The following is a 24,065-nucleotide window of genomic DNA, read 5'->3' on the forward strand; positions in this document are numbered from 1 at the left end:
CATTGCTTCGTTATATAAGTGTTATATACCAATAGTAATGAATGAACAATGCATGGAGCATAACACTTAGGCTTATTTATAAGAGTTAGGAATGCCTTATATGTGTTTCTTTGCATTGTGGTTGGTTTTAGTTGTTTCCTGTTATAAGTGTTATAATGGAAATTAGAACTAAAATCAATAAGAAAGAGTTGCATGCGAAATTAGGTGAACTCATGTTTTTAAAGGGTTTTAAAATTTGATTGAGATAGACCTAAGTTCCTAGTTCTTATGAGATTAGATACTTAAGTTTAACTTTTGAATCGGTTTAATAAGATTAAATTTATTTCCATAAAAGATTAAACTTGTATTAAATCTATCTATAAGGGACCTTTTTTCTAAGGTGGATTCTATCTAGGTTGGGGTATTTAACCTGACAGAAACGGAACACCCCTACCTGGAAAGGTGAATTAGATAGATTTGCTACAAGCATGCAACAGTTGATCAAAGACTTCGTTAAAGAGTTTAATTAATGATGATCAGATGTTGCTTAACTTTCCAAAGTAAGAGTTATTTTTGGGCAAACCTAAAAAGTCACTTAGTTAAAATCATTACTCGTGTTTTTTTCTAAGTAAGCTAATCCCTAGGTTATAAAATACTCAGAGGGAGGAAAAGATGTATATGATATATCAATTCCACTCACGTTTCTCTATTAATGTTCACACCGTGAGATTCATGCTTGGCCTTGTGGTGCGCTGGGAGCATCCCCCTTTGGATGGTGTTTTCATGAGTCAATATCAAGGTGGACGAAGAGAGTATTTATAGTAACTGGGTGAAGGATGTGTGTCAATATGTCTTGCGGTCTCCTTCATTGGTTTGCACCGTGAGATCTCTTGCACGGCCTCGTGGCACCCTGGGAGCATCCCCCTTTGGATGGTTTATGTGGTTGGTCAATATCAAGGTGAACTCCAAAAATGGATAGGGTCGCTTTAGTTTTTGCCCCAATTGGATTTTTTTCCCTTCAAATTGGCTGCTTGGGTGGAACTCTAGGATCTAAAATGAAGGGTCACACTTACAGGAAATTGTTAAGCAAGTTAATGATTTCTTGACCAAATCAATGATGGCTAGTCGTTATAGGAACATGAGTTGTTCTTGTTAATGACTGGTTGAGAGTGTTTCAATCCAGAGGAGGGATAAATTGACTACCCTTCGGTGGCTTTTGTCCTAAACCACTGAAGCGTAATTGTAAAACTAGATGTCACACGGGGTTCATTTAGATTTTGCTAAACCAGATTGGATTTTGTTTTTCAAGAGTATTTGCTAAAATCTAATGTAGATCAATGTGTTTGTTTTTTCAGCAACATGTATGATTTTCCATTAGTTGCCTCTTTTAATTTGACTTATTACATATATTGGAAAGAGTCTCTTAAAACATATTTTGTGATAAATGACCTCGAGTTTGTCAGTTGAGGAGTGTCCTCAAGTCCCAACCCTTAATGCACTGTGAAATGTTCGTAATGCATATGAGGTGTGGATGAAGGCGAATTCAATGGCCCAACTTTACATTTTGGCTAGCATACCTCATGCATTGGCCAAAAGGGTTAAGAACATGGTCATTGCACGTCAGATCATGGACTCGTTGCAAGAATTGTTTGAACGTCAGTTCTCACTTTTTAAGCACAAAGGAATGGATGACAAAGAAACCAGTAGTGTCAGTTCCCAAGATAATCTCCAGCCTTTCTTGAATATCAAGGGACTAAAAGAGAAAGCAATTGTTGCTGACTCTGGAAAAGTTCATCGATGATAATTGTTCTCAAAGTTCATCGATGATAATTGTTCTCTGAAATGGAACTTTGAGCTTATTTAGGTTCTGATACTGATCCCACTACTCTCCAGAAGAGAAAGAAGTCTAAAGACAGTAACTATGATTTATTTGTCTTGAAGACGTGTTTGGTAGAGAATGATGATTCTACCTGGATACTTGATTCAGGTGTTACTAATCACATAAGTTCTTCCTACCAAGGATTTAGTTCCTGGAAAACGTTGGAAGATGGAGAGTTGACTCTTCGAGTCGGTACTGGTGAGATTGTTTCAGTTGTTGCTGTAGGTAGGCTAAAGTTATTTTTGGACAAGAAACGTTATCTGTTACTGGATAATGTTTATGTAGTTTCTCATATCAAGAGGAACTTAATCTCAGCTTCTTATCTGATTGAACAAGGTTATACCGTCTCTTTTTCTAAGAATAAAGTGTTTATTTTCAAGAATGGTATGGAGATTGGTTTTGGTTCAATGGAAAATAACTTATATGTACTAAGGCCGTTAGTGCTTAATACTGAAATGTTCAAAACAGCAACAACAACAAAAAGACCAATTTCTCCTAAGGAAAACGCCCATCTTTGGCATCTAAGGTTAGGTCCCATCAACCTCAATAGGATTGAGAAGTTGGTGAAATGTGGACTTCTAAAAGGTTTAGATGAAAATTCATTGTCGGTATGTGAATCATGCCTTGAAGGCAAGATGACCAAACGACCTTTTATTGAAAAAGGTTATAGAGCCAAGGAAACCTTAGAGCTTATACATTCAGACCTCTGTGGTCCGATGAGTGTTAGAGCTCGAGGTGGGTATGAATATTTTATCTCTTTCATAGATGATTATTCAAGATATGGGTATTTATATGTAATGAAACATAAGTCTAATGCTCTTGAAAAGTTCAAGGAGTATAAGGCTAAAGTTGAAAACTTGTTAGGTAAAAGGATAAAAACACTACGATCTGATCGTGGTGGAGAGTATAAGGACCTCGAATTCCAGAACTATATGATAGAACATGGAATCACGTCCCAACACTCGACCCCAAGTACACCTCAGCAGAATGGTGTATCAGAAAGGAGAAACAGAACCCTGCTGGACATGGTTCGGTCTATGATGAGTTATGCTCATCTTCCAGACTCGTTTTGGGGATTTGCAATGGAGATTGCATGCTTTATTTTGAACAACCAAGAGGGGTTTATTACCCTTCAGGCATGGAATTATTTTGTCTAAGGAATAGTGTCCTAAGACACCTCAAGAGGTGGAAGAAATGAGACGGATTCCCTATGCTTTGGTTGTTGGAAGCCTCATGTATGCAATGTTATGTACTAGACATGACATTTGCTATGCAATGGGGATTGTCAGTCGATATCAGTCCAATCTAGGATTAGATCACTGGACAACAATCAAAACTATTCTCAAGTATCTTCGGAGAACGAGAGACTATATGCTCGTGTATGGAGATAAGGATTTGATCCTTACAGGGTACACAGACTCTGACTTTCAAACTGATAGAGATTCTCGGAAATCGACATCAAGGTCAGTGTTCACTCTGAATGGAGAGGTTGTAGTTTGACGAAGCATCAAGCAATGATGCATCACGGACTCCACTATGGAAGCCAAATATGTAGCCGCTTGTGAAGCTGCTAAAGAGGTTGTTTGGCTTAGGAAGTTCCTTACAGATTTGGAAGTTATTCCAAATATGTCTTTTCTGATCACACTTTATTGTGATAACAGCGAGGCTGTGGCAAATTTCAAGGAACCTTGGAGTCACCGAAGAGGCAAGCATATTGAATAAAAGTATCATTTGATCAGGGAGATTGTGCATCACGGTGATGTGATAGTCACGAAGATCGCGTCAGCACATAACATTGCTTATTCGTTTACGAAGGCTCTCACGGCTAAAGTGATCGAAGGTTATCTGGAGAGTCTGGGTCTGTGAGACATGCGGCACCTTATCTAGGGCAAGTGGAAGATGATACTGGGGTATAGAGTATGCCTTAGTTTATTGTATATTGTACTGTTTTTTATGTATTGTACATTAGTCTCCCGTGGCATTAGGACAAGTGGGAGATTGTTGGGATTGGTGTCCTAATTCTTCCGATGGTCTCGTAGTTTGTAAACATTTTGTACATGCATTGTTATTAATAAAATAAGTGTTATTTTATTTGCATTGACTCAGATCCAATAAACTAAGATCCGTGGTTATTTCATGTAACTTAAGCATGTATGTGAGACATACAAGTGAATCATGCCTTAAGTAATAACCTAAATGGTCTGTAGCATTAGGATAAAAGAGGGATACCTTATCTTAGTGACACTACGGATACAACCCACTTTGTAGATATTTACAAGTGTTGTAAAGTCCTACAAATAGTTTGATCATGACCATTCATGTGGAGACATGCAAGCGTGTTGGGTTTTATGTCTTAAAAACTCGCAGTTTGTAAAATGATAAACATTTTCTATTATCAATATACTTGTTATTGATCTCATAGATTGTATGAAAGTCTAAATCCAATAAACTAAGACCCATGACTATTGTATAAGTATTTTAACTTTATGTGGAGACATAAGAGTGGATCAGGTTCGAGTAAATAATCAAAATGATCTATGGTACATGAATGAGGTTGGGTACCTTATTCTGGTAACACCATTGGATGCTGCCTACTCTGTAATTGTTACAAAGAGTTGTAAAGTGCTACATACGATGTGATCCTAATTCGTATATGTTATGACATGAGAAGTGGGGGGCATCCTATGCAATGAGTTTGCATAAGATCAGGACCAAGAAATAAGTCACTCTTACTTTAGAACGTTGTTTACTATTTAAGACTGACTATTTCACCTAGATGACCTAGGTAACTCGATCTTAATCCTGAGCTAACTATGAACTTCTTTTTATTCGTGATTGTCCTTAGATTTTCATAGTTGAGGGTTGGCTCAACAGCGCCGGCTCAATAAGACTCTCATTTCAGGGGTAAGACCAGATAGATAGCTGGGGACATAGGGTGCAAGACGGAGTTCACGCCTACCTGATTTAGGGATAGGAGAAAGGTTGTTCTTTCAAGTACTGAATCTAGGTCTTGAACATGGGGCCCCACCCTCTCACTAGGCTGAGAGAGTTTGGTTTGGTTATTGGATCACAAACCAGTTGTTCATAGAGAATTAGTAAGGACTTGAGGAATAAAACGTAATCTCAGGGATAAAACAAATATTTGACCCAGCCGTTATTACGAACAACCTGTGAAGGGTCGACTTACTGATTATGGTTAAATCATGTGGACATAATATATCTACAGTGAGGGAAGTGCAACTATGGGCTTTAGTGGAGTGTCCCATTAGATAACGAATGGGGATTAATTTGGTCCAATAAGTTTAGCCGATTAATCTCGGATAGTTGGAGCCCATGATCTATAGGTCCACGAGGTCCCCCTACTAACTCGTAATGGACTAGCTCTAGAATAGCGTGATAAATTAATTTGAAACATTCAAATTAGAATTAAGGGAATTAGTAATTATATGAGATATAATTATATGTTTAATTTTAGAAGTAAACGGAATAGGAGAATTTATATATTTAAATATGATTTAAATATATAAAGATACATATGTGTTAAAATTAATTTAATATTTGATATTAAATTAATTAAGTTTTATTTAATAATTAATTTATGAAATTAATTATTTTTCATTTTTAAAATCAAATAGATTTTTTAAATCAAAGTTTTATTTTTAGATAAAATTGGAAAATTTGAAAAAAAAAAACACAAAATGGAAAAATGAATTTTTCCATTATCCATCACCTAAGTAGCTCACACATGAAGCATTAACATTGTCTTGTCTTCTCCAAGCATGAGCTGCAATTTATGCAACTCTTCTCTTTGAATGTTGATCTGCAATATAATGAAGAGATTGGAGTGAAAATCGGGTATACAATCTATAGTGAATTTTAGAGAAAATTCGGTTTGAAGAATGGTTCTTCAACAAGATTGCTGCAGTGAGCTTTTCTCCTTCATCCCTTGATTCAAGCTTGTTTTGAGTCCGACAACTCAATCTAGAGCACCAAAAGAATAGTGAGGAAGATCTTGAGGTGGTCTACAACAAGATATGGAGAAGATTGCAGCTAGAGAAGGAGCTTTGAAGAAGTTCTACAAGAGATATGTTTTGAAACCCATTTTTCTACAAAAGCATGCTTTATATTATCCCAAAATTAGTGAATTTGAGTGCTTAGATGATCCTTCTGCTTCCGTTGCTGTTGATACAATCCTACATAGCAGGGGTGTCCTATACAAAGAATTTGTATAAGACCGGACCATGAGATGATTAGTCTCTTTATATAATGTCGTTGATAATTGAGACTTACATTTCACTAAAATGACCATAGGTGACATGACCTTAATCCTGAGTGAGTTGGGAACTCTTGCCTATGAGGGCAGTTCTTTGATTAGTATGGGTAAGAGTGGCCAGATTACCAACTCAACAAGCCTACCTTTTTGGGGATTCGTCTGATTGGGGAGCTGGGAACTCAGCTACATAAGACAGAATTCACTCCTTCTCCGAAGCAGGGATAAGTAGATAAATTGTTCCCTTAAGGGTTGATTCCGAGCTTGAACATAGTGGCCAAACCCTCTCTTTGAAAGAGAGGATTCAGTCATAGTAGGAGGGATTAGTGGTACTTAAGGAGTTAGATGTAACTACAGAGGCAAAACGGTAAATTAGCCCAACTGAACTTACGAGCGATTTGTGAAGGGTCATTGCACTGTTGATTGGTTATATGGACACAGAAATATATCTGTAGTACGAAGAGTGCAGCTATCAGTCTTTAGTGGAGTGACCGGCAGTTAACGAATAGTGGATCTCGTGACTAAAGAGTTTAATCAGTTATTCACGTACAATTGGAGGTTCAAGCTACAGGTCCATGAGGTTCCCTTGGTAGCTCAATGGGTTCAAGTTGAGAATCAGATTTTGGGTTAGTTTGAAATGTTCAAATTAACAAGAGAAAATTCAATTATATGTGATATAATTGATATGATGTATTTGATACATTAATTAGAGGAATTAATATAAATATGATTTATATTAAATACCATAAAATAGAAAAAGAACTATGGTTTATATGTTTCATATGATGAAATATTAAAACTATAGGTTATAAATATAATATGATAAGTTGGTTATTATATTTATTTATAACATGTTAATTATATGATAATTAATTATTCTTTTTCTCTAATAATCGAATTGAGTGGGAGGTTATTGGAAAATTTATGGTAACCATGAGATAAAAAAAATGTTGTTGATTCATTCGGAAAAATCTGACGAAAAAGGCTATCAAGTAAAAAGTGTTTTTACTAAGCAATAGCGTTGAGAGCATACACGATTGACGTATAATATATGATATTTTACTTCACTTCTTGATTTTGCTCAGTTGTTTGTTTTGTTTGCTTTACCACAAACAGATAAACATAAAATCCCTGGCTATCAGTATGTAACTTAAGCACGTATGTGGTGACATACAAGTGGATCATGTCTTAAGTGATAACCAAAATGATATGTAGTATATGGATATAGGAGGGAAACCTTATCCTGGTAACGCTACGGATGCAGCCCGCTTTGTGGAATGGTCACAAGTGTTGTGACTTGTCACAGATGGTCTGATCCTAATCATTCGTGTAGGGGACATGAGAGCGAGGGTGTCCTATACAAAGAGTTTGTATAAGACTTGACCATGAAGTCTGAACGTCTCGTTATATAACACCGTTCATGATAGAGACTTCACTTCACTAGGATGACCATAGGTAACATGACCTTAATCCTTAGTGAGTTGGGAACTCCTGCCATTGAGGGCGATCCTTTGATTTGTATGGGTGCGAGTGGCCAGGTCACCGACTCAAACCTACCATTTTGGGGATTCGTCTGATTTGGGAGCTAGGAACTCAGCTACACAAGATGGAATTCACTCCTTCCTTGAAGCAGGGGCAAGTAGATAGATAGCTCCCTTAAAAGTTGATTCCAGGGCTTGAACGATGTGGCAGCACACACCTTCTCTTGGCCCGAGAAGTGTTCAGATATAGTTGGACTATGTTGTATTGTTCATTAGAGGAATCAATGGTACTTAGAGAGTGAAATGTAACTATAGGGGCAAAATAGTAAATTGGCCCAACTGTACTTACGAGCATCTGTGAAGGGTCATTATACTCATGATTGGTTATACCCGATGGACACAAAAATATATCTGTGGTAAGAAGAGTTCAATTATTGGTCTTTATTAGAATGTCTGATAGTTAATGGATGGTGGATCTCGTGGCTAAAAAGTTTAGTCAGCTATTCACATACCGTTGGAGCTTCGAGCCACAGGTCCATAAGGTCTCCTAGGTAGCTTGGATAAAGTTAAGAATCAGTTTTTGGGTCAGTTTGAAATGTTCAAATTGACAAGAGGGAGCTTGATTATATATGATATAATTAAACTGGTTAATTATATATGATATAGTTGACTAAATCTATGTGATACATTATTTTGGAGGAAATTGGATATAAATATGATTAAGTAGAGGAGAAATTACTATAGTAGATATATGATATCAAACTATAGGTTAAGAATATAATATGATTATATTCATTTATTATTTAATTGGTTGGTTATGTGATAATGGGCCGAAAATTTCTCCTGAATCGTGTGTTAGTGGGAAGATTAATTTCGGTTATTGTAATTGAAAAATAAAATGAAAATTGGTTTCATTTTGCAAAGAGTTGAAAAATTGCTCAAGGTGTGGAAACGTCACGATCGCTTAGCTGAGAGCCTATACGATAGTGTTTTATCGTTTAAACGATCGCACACCTCGCGTACTAAACGATCACACGCGTTCTCTAAATGATCGCTTAGTTTCTCTAAACGATCGCTTAGCGCGCCGAGTTTTCTAAATGATCGCTTACTAATTACTAAATGATCGCTTGGTAAAACCTACACGATCGTGTACCTTTCTCTAAGTGACAAGCACCCGCTGTACGATAGCTTTCTCCCACTTACTTGTCGTTCTACATGATCGTCCCTTTCCTCTTTCCTCTACCAATTCCATCAAAGTCCACTCTTTGGATTCTCACTCTGAGAATACCAAGGGCTTCGAGTGGTGGTGTCGTCTCCTATCCTGTTTGTTCGTGTGCTATGTGTAGACGATCGTGCTGCTGGTAGCCGACTGATTGTTGAGCGATAAGGACAGTAGAGGAGTCGCTTCCGTTGGGTTGAGTTCGAAGTGAAGATAGTTTTTAACTGGTATGTATACTCAATCTGTTGTTATTTATTTGTCAAAGCATGCCTATAATTAGTGTTAAATTGCATACTTGTGTGTTAGAATGTGTGTGTGGTAATTCGATCACAATGAAATAGGAAAGATCTAAATGCGCTCATGGATGCTCTCATTAAAGAGTTCCTTCAACTTGAAGATGAGTTCTTCAAAGGTACGCATACTCTATCCCTTGTATCTTCTTATAGCATGTTGTAGTTTTGGTTTATGCATAATCTATTTGTTTATGTTTAAGCCTGTAAAATGTTTGTGTTCATTCTGAATAGGATTTGAAACGATCCATTTCCGCTGCTCATGGAGATCTCTGTTTAGATTTCCTTCAAGGTTAACTTTGGAGGCAATCTGCGTGATGATCACGCCTCCTCTATGTACTATCTCCCTAATGAGATGGTACTTTCGTTCGATGTGTTTTCCTCATTTATGGCTTCTTGGTTCTTTTGAGTTGGCAACTACTCCGTTGTTATCACAATACAGAGTGATTGACAGATGCATATTTGGAACCACTTCCAAATCAGTCAAGAACTTTTTGAGCCACACTGCTTCTTTATCTACTTCACATGAAGCTACGTATTCAGCTTCCATGGTGGAGTCAGCAATATAACTCTATTTGATGCTTCTCCATACTATTGCTCCTCCCTTTAGAGTAAATATTGATCTTGATGTAGATTTCCTAGAACCCACATAAGTCTGAAAATCAGAATCAGTATATCCAGTAAGGATCAAATTCTTAGAGCCATACACGAGCATATAGTCCCTCATTCTCTGAGATTACTTTAAGATGTTCTTAACAGCAGTCTAATGACTATATCTAGGGTTAGACTAGAATATGTTGACTATTCCGACTGCAAAGTATATACCAGGGCATGTGCACAACATGGCATACATCAAACTCCCGACTTCTAATTCTTATGGAATTCTTTTCATATTCTCAATCTCTTGAGATGTCTTAGGACACTGTTCCTTAGACAAATGAATTCCATGTTTAAATGGTAACAAACCTCTTTTGGAATCTTGCATATTATATCCTGATAACATTTTGTCAATATAAGATGTTTAAGATAGTGCCAGCATTCTGTTCTTACGATTCCGAACTATTTGGATTACAAGAACATATTGTGCATCTTCTAAATCTTTCATTTGAAATTGCGATGTCATCCATCTCTTCATGTCAGCAAGGAAACCTATCTCATTCCCAATGAGCAGAATATCATCAACATAAAGTACCAAGAAAGCTATAGTCTTGTTGACTATCTTCTTGTAAACATAAGGTTCATCAATATTCTATTTAAAGCCATAAGATTTGATCGCAGAGTCAAATCCTATATTCTAGGATCGATATGTGTTTTAACCCATAAATGGATTTTTTTAAGCTAGCAAACTTTTTGCTTTTAACCACGTTCAATGAACACATCTAGTTAAGACATATAAATACTTTCATCAAGATTACCATTCAAAAACGCTATCTTAACATTTGTCATATTTCTTAATCATAAAAAGATCAATGGATACAAGTATTCTAATAGTTTTAATCATGGTAATAGGAGAGAAGGTTTTTACATAGTCTACCCCTTCTCTTTGGGTAATTTTTTTTGCCATAAGTCTGGCTTTGTATGTTTGCACCTTAATAGTTTGATCTCGTTTTCTCTTGTAGATCCACTTGCAACCAATAGGTTTTACCCCATTTTGTTGATCTACAAGTTCTCAGACAAAATTGAAGTACATAGATTTCATTTCAAGGTTCATGGCTTCTATCCATTAGTTTTTATCTATATCCTCTATTGTCTGTTTAAATGTCAATGAATCCTCTAAGCCATCATCAGGTATGAAGACCTGAGTTTATGTTAAACCCATGTATCAACTAGGCTGTTAAATAATCCTCCCACTACGTCGAGGCATTCTTAATTCATGAGAAGGATATGTGATGACGGGCAGAAATGTACGTCATTATAAGCCTTTTATTTAGAATTATGAGGGCTGTTAAGTAGAATATGCAGCGATTATACTAAGAATTCATGAGAAAATAAGCTTGCGTCGATCGACATTAAGAATCTCGACTAACCCACTTTTAAGCGTTATTATGCGTTCAATTGTTTATTTTTGTAGCAAACGCAGGAATCAATCGCATGCACGGAAGCCAAGCTATCGCAAGGACGATCGCATGCGGTGATCGCATACGTCAGTCGTATGGGTGTTACGGCTATCGAGAGAATGCGGTCATCGCAGGAAGATTGCGGCTACAGAGTAATAACCATAATAGAAGGGCAATCGCAAGGTTGGTTGAATGCAGGCATGAACGCATACATTGGGATTATCAACAAGATGATGTTGACATTTCACCTACCACGTCGCGAGTGGCAGAGATTCAGAAAAGGACCATTGCGCCGTAAGTGTCAGATTCAGAGTAGGTTCATAAATGTTGTCAGCGATCAAGCTCTATAAATAGAAGCCTTAGAGCACAACTTCAAATCGTCAAGGTTTCTGCCTTAAGGTAGATCCTTGTGATCTAGACCAAAGCATGAGAAGATAGTCTTGAGAGTTCTTCATCCCCTCAACCATTCTGAGTAATGACTAGAGCCTCCGCCAGAGCTAGATCTCGAGAGAGACTACTCCACCGCTCATCCATGGCACCACCGACAGCATTGACACACATCTAATGGAAGCAAGATATTGCTTCCATCTGGCCCTCCATTTCTCTTCTATCTTTGTATTGTATTACATTGTGGCTTAAGAGATTAATACATTTTGTGATCAATGCATTTCTATATTTTCCTTCGATTCCATCTCCATCTTCATTTGCTTAGCATCCTTTACTTTCATTGTATCACTAAGTAAGACTGCTAGAGTATCACATACTTAATCATGCGGCATAGACATATGAAGCATGTAGCATGTAGCAAACCACCGAGAGGTGTGCGTTGCGCGAGTCTGGATCATCTGCAGCATCACCGGCTTCATTTCGAATCTCGATCCATCAAGAGTGAACCTCATGATTCCTGGGGAGAAATCGTAGAGGTTAGGTGACGCATAGTTCCGAATGGGCCAATTGCGGTCGTTCGCCAATAGGATGGGATTCGCCATGACATTATTTTCATTTGGTGCTCCATTTCCTAATTGTTCTGCCATGTTATCTTTCTCTTGTTGTTGTTGTTGGCGGCCATCTCTCAATCTACATCGAAACGTGCTTTCAATCTCTAGGTCGTAATGCGCCAGAGATTGAAAGCTGCAAAGAAAATCAGTAAATTACCGTTAGCACACTATATTGCCGAAGTCCCCGGAAACGGCGCCAAAAACTTGATGCGTTATTTTATGCGATGAAATAATGGTAAGGATTGTGTGGAAAATACGTTGAGCATGCAAGTTTTCTCAGTAAGATCTAAGTATAAATCCTACTAAGTTGACTGGTAAGCCCAAGGTCGAACTCAGGGACTAAGGAAAACACTATGCGGTGGTAATTTATAGATCACTTTGCGGTAACAAGTAAATTAAAGAGTTTGTTGGTTTGTTGTTTACAGTATAAAATGTATGCAGCGGAGTTGAGAAAAGAGTTAATAATACGGAAGATGCGATGAATATGCAGGGAACGGGTTGAGAAGGGGTTCAGCTAACACTTCCTAGGATTGCGTTCATGTTAGGCGATCATGCTACACACATACAATAGCAAATCATCTCTCAACGCAAATGTTACGGCTTCTAGTTTTAGAACGCATGTGATATATGCAATGATGTCTATAGGACTTACATCTAAGCCTCTATTCTTGTCTAAGCGATGACGAATGACACACACACATACAATGTGACCGCATATAACCATAACCTATCTCTAGGATGCATGCGATGCATGTTGGCAAACAAAGCTTATCTCTAAGTCCCTATCTCTTACTTATGCAGATCTAATCTTGCTCTTTCGAGTCCATATTCTAACCTAGCTCTCTAAAGTCTTAGGTTCTTGCTTTAGACTCTCTCTCGAGTAGCTCTAAAGGGTGTTGGGCGCAACATAAGACAAGATGATCGCATGCAATGAAGATCCTAGGTCATGTTAGCTAAGTACTTCTCAACCCAATCGATAGATTTAGCTACTCATGCGTGTTTTAAAGAGAGTGAACAGATGTAGATAAGCAAGTTCCATTTTATAAATATATAATCAAAGTACAGAATGATAATGCGGAATAAGAAAAAAGAGCCTGGTAATAATTTCTTGCTTCTCAATGCTTTTACACTGTTCTTCTCTACTCTACACAAAAGATAATCTTGCTCTCGCAAGAGTCGGCCCTCTCTCTGTCTTTCCACGCCTTCTGGGTTCTCTCTCAAGCTATCCAGGACGATCTTCCAGCGTCTTTTCCCTTCTCTTGCTTCCGCCTTCTAAGTATATAAAAAACTAAGAACTCTAAGACTGGGCAAACTAACTAACTGAACGAACTCCTTCACTAAAGATGGCCCTTGGTATTTATAGAGCTTCAGGGTGAGAAGCTTATTCTCTCTTATGATTGTACTGATGGGATGGCATTAATTATCTATTTGATGCGCTGAATATTTGTGACCGAAAAGTTGAGTGTACTTGCTACAACAGGTCATTAACGGCTTGTCAATCTTAATTAGGAATTGACCATCATCAGCTTTCTACTCCATCGTGATTTATTACACTTTTCACCCAGATGCACCCACTATGATGAGCCGGCTCTATGTGGCCATCTTCTCGAGCAGATTTTCGAACACAAACGATCGCAAGCCTTGCGGTCGCAATCTTGAGTTTCGCAAGCACAAACGATCACATAATCTTGCAGTCGCAATCTCTTATGTGTTAATTTCTTCGAATTGTATTTTCACCTTGCGTCAACGCATTTTCCTGCACAAAAATACATAAGTTAACTGTTTTAATGCGATGAACGCATGCGATCTCAATGTTGTGAACTTAATGCTTTTGGACACAATATTGTATATTTTTATCATCGCAATCCTGCATTGTTTTTGACTTTGTGCTGTAATAACATGCATTTCTGCCCGTTATCAACACACATCTGATGGAAGCAAGATATTGCTTCTATCTGGCCCTCCATTTCTCTTCTATCTTTTTATTATATTACATTGTGGCTTAAGAAATTAATACATTTTGTGATCAATGCATTTCTATATTTTCCTTCGATTCCATCTCCATCTTCATTTACTTAACAACCTTTACTTTCATTGTATCACTAAGTAAGACTGCTAGAGTATCGCATACTTAATCATGCGGCATAGACATATGAAGCATGTAGAAAACCACCGAGAGGTGTGCATTGCGCGAGTGTTGTGAGAAAATCCTATTTGCTTAGTGTGAAGCTGTAGCAACGTTTGTCTATAAGCAGACGCAATGCTTGTCTATGAGTAGAATCAGCAGCGACCAACTGCCCGGGAGGGTAAGTAGTTGATCGAATTAAGCAACGTAAGCAAGTGTTCACTAGAGATAGGAATAATCTTATATCAACCATGTTTTATGCGATTACCTTGTCTTATGAGCGCTTCATTCGTCATTTAGGCATACTTGGGAGAGTAGTCTAAAAACCAAATCTAGACTCGGGAGAGCAGATTGGATCGCATAAGCAAGAATGGGGACTTAGGAATAAGCTCCGTTTGCTACTACATAGTGTATGCACCCTTTAAGTAGAATATGGTGGTATGCGGTCATCTTGCTTATGTGTGAGAGCATGTGAGCGAAAATAGAGACTTAGAAATAAAACCTCTCGATACTATCGCATATACATCGCATGCTTCTTCGTTAAGTGTGTATAGCATGATCACATAGCTTGCATTGGCTGGGGTTACCCTTGCGGTCAAGCTTAGTGTTGTAGTAAAGACATCCTTGCCATTTTATCTATTTTTCCATGCATTTTACTGCGCGTTAATAGTTATTGTGTCTCCATCTCTCACAGTCATACTTCCACTGCTTAATCTGTTAGTTAGAAGTAGGAGTAGTACATAGCCCATAACCCTCAACGTTCTTTTATTCTTCGCCAAAAACACATTACTTCATGACATTTAGCTACAAGTCCCTGATTCGACCTCGGATCATCCGAAAAACTTGCGATCTCGTTATACTTGGCGAGAGAGCAAGAAAACTTGTGATAGGAACGCATGGTCATTGCATACGAGATTAACGAATACTTTCCATTCCAACACATGACCAACGACGCATGAGAACAAACGCATAGCCTAAGACATGCATCATATATACTTCCAAATATCTACCACCAAGTTTTTGGCACCGTTGCTGGGGACTTGGCAGCTAATGGTTTGTTGAGTTTTGTGTTTCCACATGCAACCTTTTTACCTTGGAAGTATTGTAGCTTGTGCGACCAAGCTGCAAACAATATTTGAAGTGTAGGCGATGCACCGAAAGCCAGCATTGACCCCAAGATAGAAGGGTAATCAGTCGTATGAGCTGAAGGCAGTTATAAGTGTGTGTCGGCCAACATGCGCCCAACAATTGCTGGAACTTCCAATGGTCAGGGCGAGCCCCTTGACCTAAACAGTTGAGAACAACCTTCTGCATGGAAGACTCTTTGCGGTGACTCACTCCAATTTCTTCAAGGACGTCTTCTACTCTATCTTTACCTTGTTTTTCTAGTTTAGTTTATTTTTATTGTTATTTTGGATATGCGGTTGCTTTCTTGAATGCGGTGCATTTGCTTCTTGTAGGTGCGACAATAATTCTCCTCGATGCGCAGTTACAACGGGAGAATCCTCTCCATCATTCAACGCATGGCTTCGACCGCATGAATTCTAAAGCATGCTTGCAAGTGTTATTCTACTCAAAGGTTCTTTTCTTGTTATCTTGTACGCATTACCCTTTTGAAATTCTCTTTTACCCACTTGCCTACCTATGCGATGCATCTATGATGGATGATGGTACGTATAATTCACTACATCCACTAACTAAAAATCGCAAGCCTCACCTCACTTTTAATAGCTTCTTTAAAATTTGACAGTCTAAGTTTTATTATGTGTAAACCTCTGCTCAAACATTTGTGACCGCATTCCTGTTGAGTTTGTCTTTAGATTTTCGGCGAGAGCGCTGCCAATCTCTAAGTTTGGGGGTGGCAGCGGTCCCCGGAGAAATGCATTCACTACATTGCGATGCTTTTCTTTTAAAAAAATGTTCGAGAATAATAACTCCACTGTCAGCGCAATGAGGAAATCCATGCTGATAAGAGTTAAGTTGTGAAAGGCACTTACCCGTAGTTGGATACTTCACATGACACATGTGCAGGTAAGCCAAAACGAAAGTAAGTGTCCAAGATCAACGCATAAGAGCAACTCCTCTGTCTAGCACAAAATTAAGCCAAAACAAGAGTTGAGTTGAATATGGCACACAATTGAAGTTGGCTGTCTGCATGACACATGTGGGGGCAAGCCAAAACGAAGAGCGTAACCAGGTTCAACACTACATTCTAATAATAAATCGCAAGGCTTTGAATTGTCTCAATGGACGCATTGTTAAAAGCTAAACACAAAGTTGCGGGGAATGAGCAAAAATTTTTTGAACAGAGGCTTGCCGGATTTAAGCTTAGAAAAGATCTCTTTGAAGAAGTAGCCGAAGTTGGGGAGAACGTTGCTGCCAAGGTTAGAGGGATGAGTAAATTATATTTTGACAGGCTGGTCATCGCAAAGGAAAGCCAGAGGGTGAATTATGAATTTCCTAAGTATAAAGCATGCTTGAGGACAAGCATGATTCTATGTTTGGGGGTGTGATGACAGGCAGAAATGTACGTCATTATAAGCCTTTTATTTAGAATTATGAGGGCTATTAAGTAGAATATGTGGTGATTATACTAAGAATTCATGAGAAAACAAGCTTGCGTCGATCGGCATTAAGAATCTCGGCTAACCTACTTTTAAGCGTTATTATGCGTTCAATTGTTTATTTTTGTAGCAAACGCAGGAATCGATCGCATGCGTGAAAGCCAGGCTATGCAAGGACGATCACATGCAATGATCGCAAACGTTAGTCGTATAGGTGTTGCGGCTATCGAGCGAATGCGGTCATCGCAGAAAGATTGCGACTACAAAGTAATAACCATAATAGAAGGGCTATCGCAAGGTTGGTTAAATGCAGGCATGAAAACATACATTGGGATTATCAACAAGATGATGTTGACATTTCACCTACCACGTCACGAGTGGCAGAGATTCAGAAAAGGACCATTGTGTCACTAGTGTCAGATTCAGAGCAGGTCCATAAATGCTATCGGCGATAAAGATCTATAAATAGAAGCCTTAGAGCACAACTTCAAATCGTCCAGGTTTCTGCCTTAGAGCAGATCCTTGTGATTCAGACCAACGCGTGAGAAGATAGTCTTGAGAGTTCTTCATCCCCTCAACCATTTCGAGTGACAATCGGAGCCTCCGCTGGAGCTAGATCTCGAGAGAGACTACTCCACCGCTCATCCATGGCACCACCAACAACCTTGACACACATCTGATGGAAGCAAGATATTGCTTCCATCTGGCTTTCCATTTCTCTTCTATCTTTGTATTGTATTACATTGTGGCTTAAGAGATTAATACATTTTGTGATCAATGCATTTCTATATTTTCCTTCGATTCCATCTCCATCTTCATTTACTTAGCATGCTTTACTTTCATTATATCACTAAGTAAGACTGCTAGAGTATCGCATACTTAATCATGCGGCATAGACATATGAAGCATGTAGCAAACCACCGAGAGGTGTGCACTGCGCAAGTGTTGTGAGAAAATCCTATTTTCTTAGTGTGAAGTTGTAGCAATGCTTGTCTATAAGCGGACGTAATGCTTTTCTATGAGTAGAATCAACAGCCACCAACTACCCAGGAGGGTAAGTAGTTGATCGTATTAAGCAACGTAAGCAAGTGTTCACTAGAGATAGGAATAATCTTACGTTAACCATGTTTTATATGATTACCTTGTCATATAAGCGCTTCATTCATCATTTAGGCATACTTGGGAGAGTAGTCTAAAAACCAAATCTAGACTCGGGAGAGAAGATTGGATCGCATAAGCAAGAATGGGGACTTAGGAATAAGCTTCGTTTGCTACTACACAGCGTATGCACCCTTTAAGTAGGATATGGTGGTATGCGGTCATCTTGCCTATGTGTGAGAGCACGTGAGCAGGAATAGAGACTTAGAAATAAGGCCTCTCGACACTATCGCATATACATCGCATGCGTCTTCGTCAACTATGTATAGCATGATCGCATAGCTTACGTTGGCTGAGGTTACCCTTGCGGTCAAGCTTAGTGTTGCAGTAAAGACATCCTTGCCATTTTATCTATTTTTCCATGCATTTTATTACGCGTTAATAGTTGTCGTGTCTTCATCTCTCATAGTCATACTTACACTGCTTAATCTGTTAGTTAGGAGTAGGGGTAGTTGATAACTTGTAGAAATAAAAGTTATTTATACCATCTTAGTTAGAATATGCGGCAAAAAGAAGGAAAAATTTGCGTCAAACATATAGAAATTGGCTTAGAACGCAAAAGTTGTAAAGTGTCGGAAGCACACCCGCTAACCCCATTGTGATGGCAAAAAAGGATGTCCAAGTCTTTGTTTTGCAGGAAATAGGTCACCGCATGCGACGATCGCTCGAGGACAAAGAAAGATCAACGCATTCACACCAAATGCGACGATCGATCGTGGACGCAAAGAGCAACGCATTCGCACCGAGTGCAACAGTCGATCGTGGACGTAAAGAACAATGCATTCGCACCGAATGCGACAGTCGATCGTGGACGCAAAGAGCAAACGCATTCGCACCGAATGCAACGGTCGATCGTGGATGCAAAGAGCAACGCATTTGCACTGCATGCAATGACCGATCGTGGACAAAAAGATCAACGCATTTGCACTTCATGCGACGATCGACTGCGATTGAAAAGATTGACGCATTCGCAGGGATTTCTGAAATTGTATACCTTTTCTTTTGTACGCTCTAACAAATTGAAAGTGGAGCAGAGCGGACGTTTCCACCAAGCCGTGCCAGAAAAAGTAACTTTTCAGAGTGGGACCACTGACGAAGGAGGTGCCAAGGTCTATAAATAGCTTTATCTGTAACTTTTCAGGGCGGGACCCATTGACGAGCGGGACCACTTGACATGCTTTCCTTATTTGTTCTCACTTTCTATTCATCAAATGTCGTTCATTTCTAATCCTTCATTCATTTATCTGTAACAAACTCTTATCTTTATCTTTTAATATCATTATCATATTCATCGTCATCTCTCTGTTCTCTACCATACATTCACCTTCATTTCTTTCACTATGTGTAACTAATCCCCTAGTGTAAGGGGGAAGGATTAAGCGAGTAAGTTAACCCTTGTTGAAGAAATCGGCTAAGTTTAGCTAATGCATGCTCAACGGCATCTTCACCTGTGAGAGCAGAAGTGAAGATGTTAATCTACCTTTCAAAAGAAGGTTGGAAGAATGCATTAACTAAAGAAAGAAGTATTCCCAGAGATGGAAACAACGTTGCATTCGCAACGTTCATCCCTGATTCACCATAGAGATATGGGAACGCGGCCGATCACTGAGAGGTGTAAGCCAAGGGAAAGCAAAACCTTAGTTGCATCCTCAACAGGATTGACAAACTTGTGATGTCCTTTCCCCCAACCCATTCTCTTTCTAACACATTTCACAAGCCTTTCCATCGCATTCCATCAGATACTTGCACATCTTCACGGTCAGTCATTTATTTTTTTTTATTTATTTGTTTATTTATTTACTTGTCACCGCATTTTACTTTTCCAATAAAATTCATTATTATTTTGTTTTCGGTCGCATATATCACATTAATATCACATTGATCATTGCAATCCCCGTGTTCGACCTTAGATCACTCTGAGAAACTTGCGGTGGAATTATACTTGGTTCCAGCGCAAGAAAACTTGTGACACGCGCATACTACATGAACACATACTACAAACTCATATCAGCAGCATCGCATACATTATTTTAGAATGTAGTATCGCATTTATTATCGAGAAGCGTGATTTAGCAATGCATATCATCATCACACACACCACTTCATCCATCACCATCATCCATTTCCAATCTTTGTGGCTGCATTACATTACATTGCATCGGATTACGTTCCGTCCGCCGCAAAAATCAATTCAAATTTAATTCGAACAAGTTTTTGGCGCCATTGCCAGGGATTGGCAATTTTAGTGCTGAATATTTTTGTGATATTTTGCAGGACAGATTTCTGGCGTACCGTCTATTTAAGCAAAGAGCAGACTGACGGTGCATGAGTACTGGAACAGAGCCAGAATTCGACGCCAACCCAAAGATCGAGCGAACCTTTCGTAGAAGAGCACGTCAAAACTGTACTAGGTGTAGAAGAAATAAGGCAAAAAACGATGAGAGGCCCGAGGGGAATCGAGGAATGAATCGACCGCTGTAAGACCCAGTCTTTCTGGCAAGTGACCACAACATTCCCATGAGAAACTACACGGTGCCTAATCTATAAGACTTCTCGCCGGGTATCGCAAGGTCTACAGTAGAGGAGAACGCCAGATTTGAAATTAAGCCTGTCATGCTCCAAATGATTCAGAATGCGGGTCAATTTGGAGGTTTACAAGAAGAGGACCCGTATGCACATCTGACCAGTTTTGTAGAGATGTACAACTCATTCTCCATCCCAGGCGTGAGTCCAGAAGGCATAAGACTATATCTTTTTCCGTACACACTTAGAGATGAAGCAAAGAGGTGGGCTCATTCGTTAGAGCCAAATGAGATAAATTCGTGGGATCAGTTGGTTGAGAGTTTCATGAAGAAATTTTTCCCTTCCACCGTCAATGCAAGAAGATGACGGGAAGTGTTAAATTTTGAGCAAACAGAAAAAAAAAAAAAAAAAAAAAAAAAAAAAAAAAAAAAAAAAACTCTGAGCACCACATGGTTGCTCTTTAGACAATTGGTGAAAAATTGTCCACATATCGGGATCCCTGATTGCATCCTCATGGAGACTTTTTATAAGGGCCTAGATAGAGCGACACAAGCAGTTGCAGATGCCTCCACGACAGGAGGGTTTATGGATAAAACATATACTGAAGCAAAAGTCATCTTAGATCGCATCTCGCGAAATACGGATGATTGGGTAGATGACGGGTATGGAGGAAGAGGCCCAGAACGAAGGAAAGCAAAAAGCGCCATTGTACCAGTGGATACAATGACAACACTGGCCGCCCAGATTGCCGCAGTCATGATAACGGTAAAAAATGCACGTTATCATAGTGTTAAGTTCTTAAACAATGTTGGCTTGCATTGATAAAATGTTTAAATTGCATCCATTAAGCATCAAATTCACAATATTGCGGTTGCATGCGGTCATCGCATAGGAACAGTTGATTTTTGTGTTTTTTATGCAGAATATACGTTGACGCAAGGCGAAAATTGCGATCATAGGAAATCATTGGTCGAGCATAGCATTATCGCAAGGCTTTGCAGTGATCATGTTCGCAAACATTTGCTCGAGAAGGATTGCCGCAACTTGGTCAGCGCAACATGGTGGGCGCATCTGGGTGAAAGGCAAATTAATCACGATGGGACATAAACCTGATGACAGTCGAATCCAAATTAAGTTGACAGTCGCTAACGATAACAAGTACATTCAACTTTTCGGTATTAATTATTTGGTGCATCAGTCAGGGAATTAAAGTCATCCCATCTGTGCAATCATGAGAGAGAAGCCGTCGTTCACCCTAGATGCTCTATAAATACCAAAGGTAACCTTCAAAAAAGGGGTTCGAAAATTCTTACGTTCGGATCGCACGTCTTTGTTCATAGTTTTCTTTTCATTTTAAGGCAGAGCAAGTGATGCCAGGGATCGCTCAGGGCAACTCGAGAGAGAACCTTGAGGCGTAGAAGTAGAAAGCGGGCCGACCCTCGCGAGAGCAAGATTATCTTTTGAACACGAGTAGAAAAGTAGTGTAAAAGCCTGGATAGCAAGAGATTGCTACTAGAATCTTTATTCTATACTTGCATTGTTATTTTGTACTTCATCTTTATATTTATACAATGGAAGTTCTATTTCTACATCTGTTCACTCTTTTAGTACGCATGAGTAGCTAAACTAGTCGAACGGGTTGAGAAGAACTAAGCTAACATGACCTAGGGAGTTCATTACTTGCGATTATCTTGTGTTATGTTGTGCCAAACATCCCTTTAGAGCTACCCGAAAGAGAGTCTAAAGAAAGAACCTAAGACTCGAGAGAGCTAGGTTAGAATCTAGACTCGAGAAAGCAAGATTAGAACTGCATAAACAAGAGATAGGGACTTAGAGATAAGCTCTGTTTGCCTACCTACATCGCATGCATCCTAGAGATAGGAATGATCTTATGTAGTCGCCTTATTTGTGTGTGTCATGTTGTCATCGCATAAATAAGAATAGAGGCTTATGTGTAGGTTCTATAGACTTATTGCATATATCGCATGCGTTCTAACCTTAGAAGTCGTGGCATTCGCACCGAGAGGTGGTTACTATTGTATGCATCTTGCATGATCGCATAGCATGAACATACCCTATGAAGTGTTAGCCGAAACATTTCTCAACTCGTTCACTGCATACTCATCGCATTTTCAGTTCTATCGACTCTTTTCAAACTCCGCCGCATTTTTTATTTTTTTATCATCGCAAACAACAACCTCAACAACAATTTATTTATTTGGTTACCGCAAACTTTTCCTAAAATTACCAACGCAACCTGTTTTCACAAGTCCCTGAGTTCGACACTAGACTTACCAAGAAACTCAATGGTGTTTACACTTGGATTCCACTAAGGAAACTTGAGTGCTCAACGCAATTTCACCATCGCATAACATCTACATTTCCACATCATAAAACCAAGCATCAAGTTTTTGGCGCCGTTGTCGGGGACTTCGGTAAAATAGTGTGCTAATGGTATTTTTTTTTTTTTTTTTTTGATCTCTTTGCAAACTCTCAATCTCTGACGAATTACGACCCAGAGATTGAGAGAATGTTTAGATGGAGACTGAGAGACTGCCAACAACAACCACAGTCAGATAAAGAAGAGATGGCAGAGCAGCCTGGAAATGAAGCACCAAATGATAACAACGTCATGGTGAATCCAATCCTTCTGGCTAACGATCGCAATAGACCTATTATGAACTATGTATCGCTAAACCTCTATGATTTCTCTCCAGGAATCATGAGGCCTGCCCTCGATGGAAGTCGATTTGAAATGAAACCGGTGATGTTATAAATGATCCAGACTGCAGGATAATTTAGAGGAAGGCATGGCGAAGACCTGCACGCCTACCTCCGAAGCTTTATTGAAATTTGCAATACTTTTGTGTTCCCGAACATCTCTGTCGAAGAAGTTCGACTAACTTTGTTCCCATTTTCTCTCTGTGATCAGGCTAGGAAATGGGCGTATTCTCTCAAACCGGGATAGATCACTTCATGGGAACATGTCGTGGAGAAGTTTATGAAGAAATACTTTCTAGCTACTAAGAATGCCAGACAAAGGAAACTAATTACAAATTTTGAACAAGACATGGACGAATCGTTCAGTGATGCTTGGGTGAGGTTTAAAAGGTTGGTCAGGGATTGTCCACACAATGGTCTGCCAAACTACCTTCAGATGGAAATCTTTTATCATGGTTTGAATCTGGCTTCGCACACCGTTGCCAATGCGGCAGCCACTGGTCGTCTGCTTGATAAAACGTATGACGAGGCAAAGAATATCTTGGATCGCATCTCTAAGAACCACGAAGATTGGAGAGAGAGTGATCAGAGATAGAGAATCAAAGACAATGATGCAAGTAATGGTGCTATTGCTTCACTACAAAATCAGATGACCGCAATGATGAACTTAATCCAGGGAATTGCAATCAGCAGCCCAAAACTGCAAAATGAGCAAATCAACGCAATTAGTCAAAACACCGCAAGGTGTGTGACTTGCGGTGATGGGCACGCGATCGAAGAATGCCCGCAAAATCAACAGTC

The 24,065-nt window shown here is 39.1% G+C and overlaps 1 non-coding gene across 1 annotated transcript; it reads right to left on the reverse strand.

Moving 5' to 3' along the window:
- Positions 1–23,577: 23,577 nt before the first annotated feature.
- Positions 23,578–23,684, reverse strand: LOC120076951 (small nucleolar RNA R71). The gene has a single exon (XR_005481696.1). It is a non-coding gene; the product is annotated as a small nucleolar RNA R71 (small nucleolar RNA).
- Positions 23,685–24,065: the final 381 nt, after the last annotated feature.

The sequence above is a fragment of the Benincasa hispida genome, chromosome 4, assembly GCF_027475165.1.
Source record: "Benincasa hispida cultivar pf3 chromosome 4, pf3_genome.v1.1, whole genome shotgun sequence".
Classification (NCBI taxonomy): domain Eukaryota; kingdom Viridiplantae; phylum Streptophyta; class Magnoliopsida; order Cucurbitales; family Cucurbitaceae; genus Benincasa; species Benincasa hispida.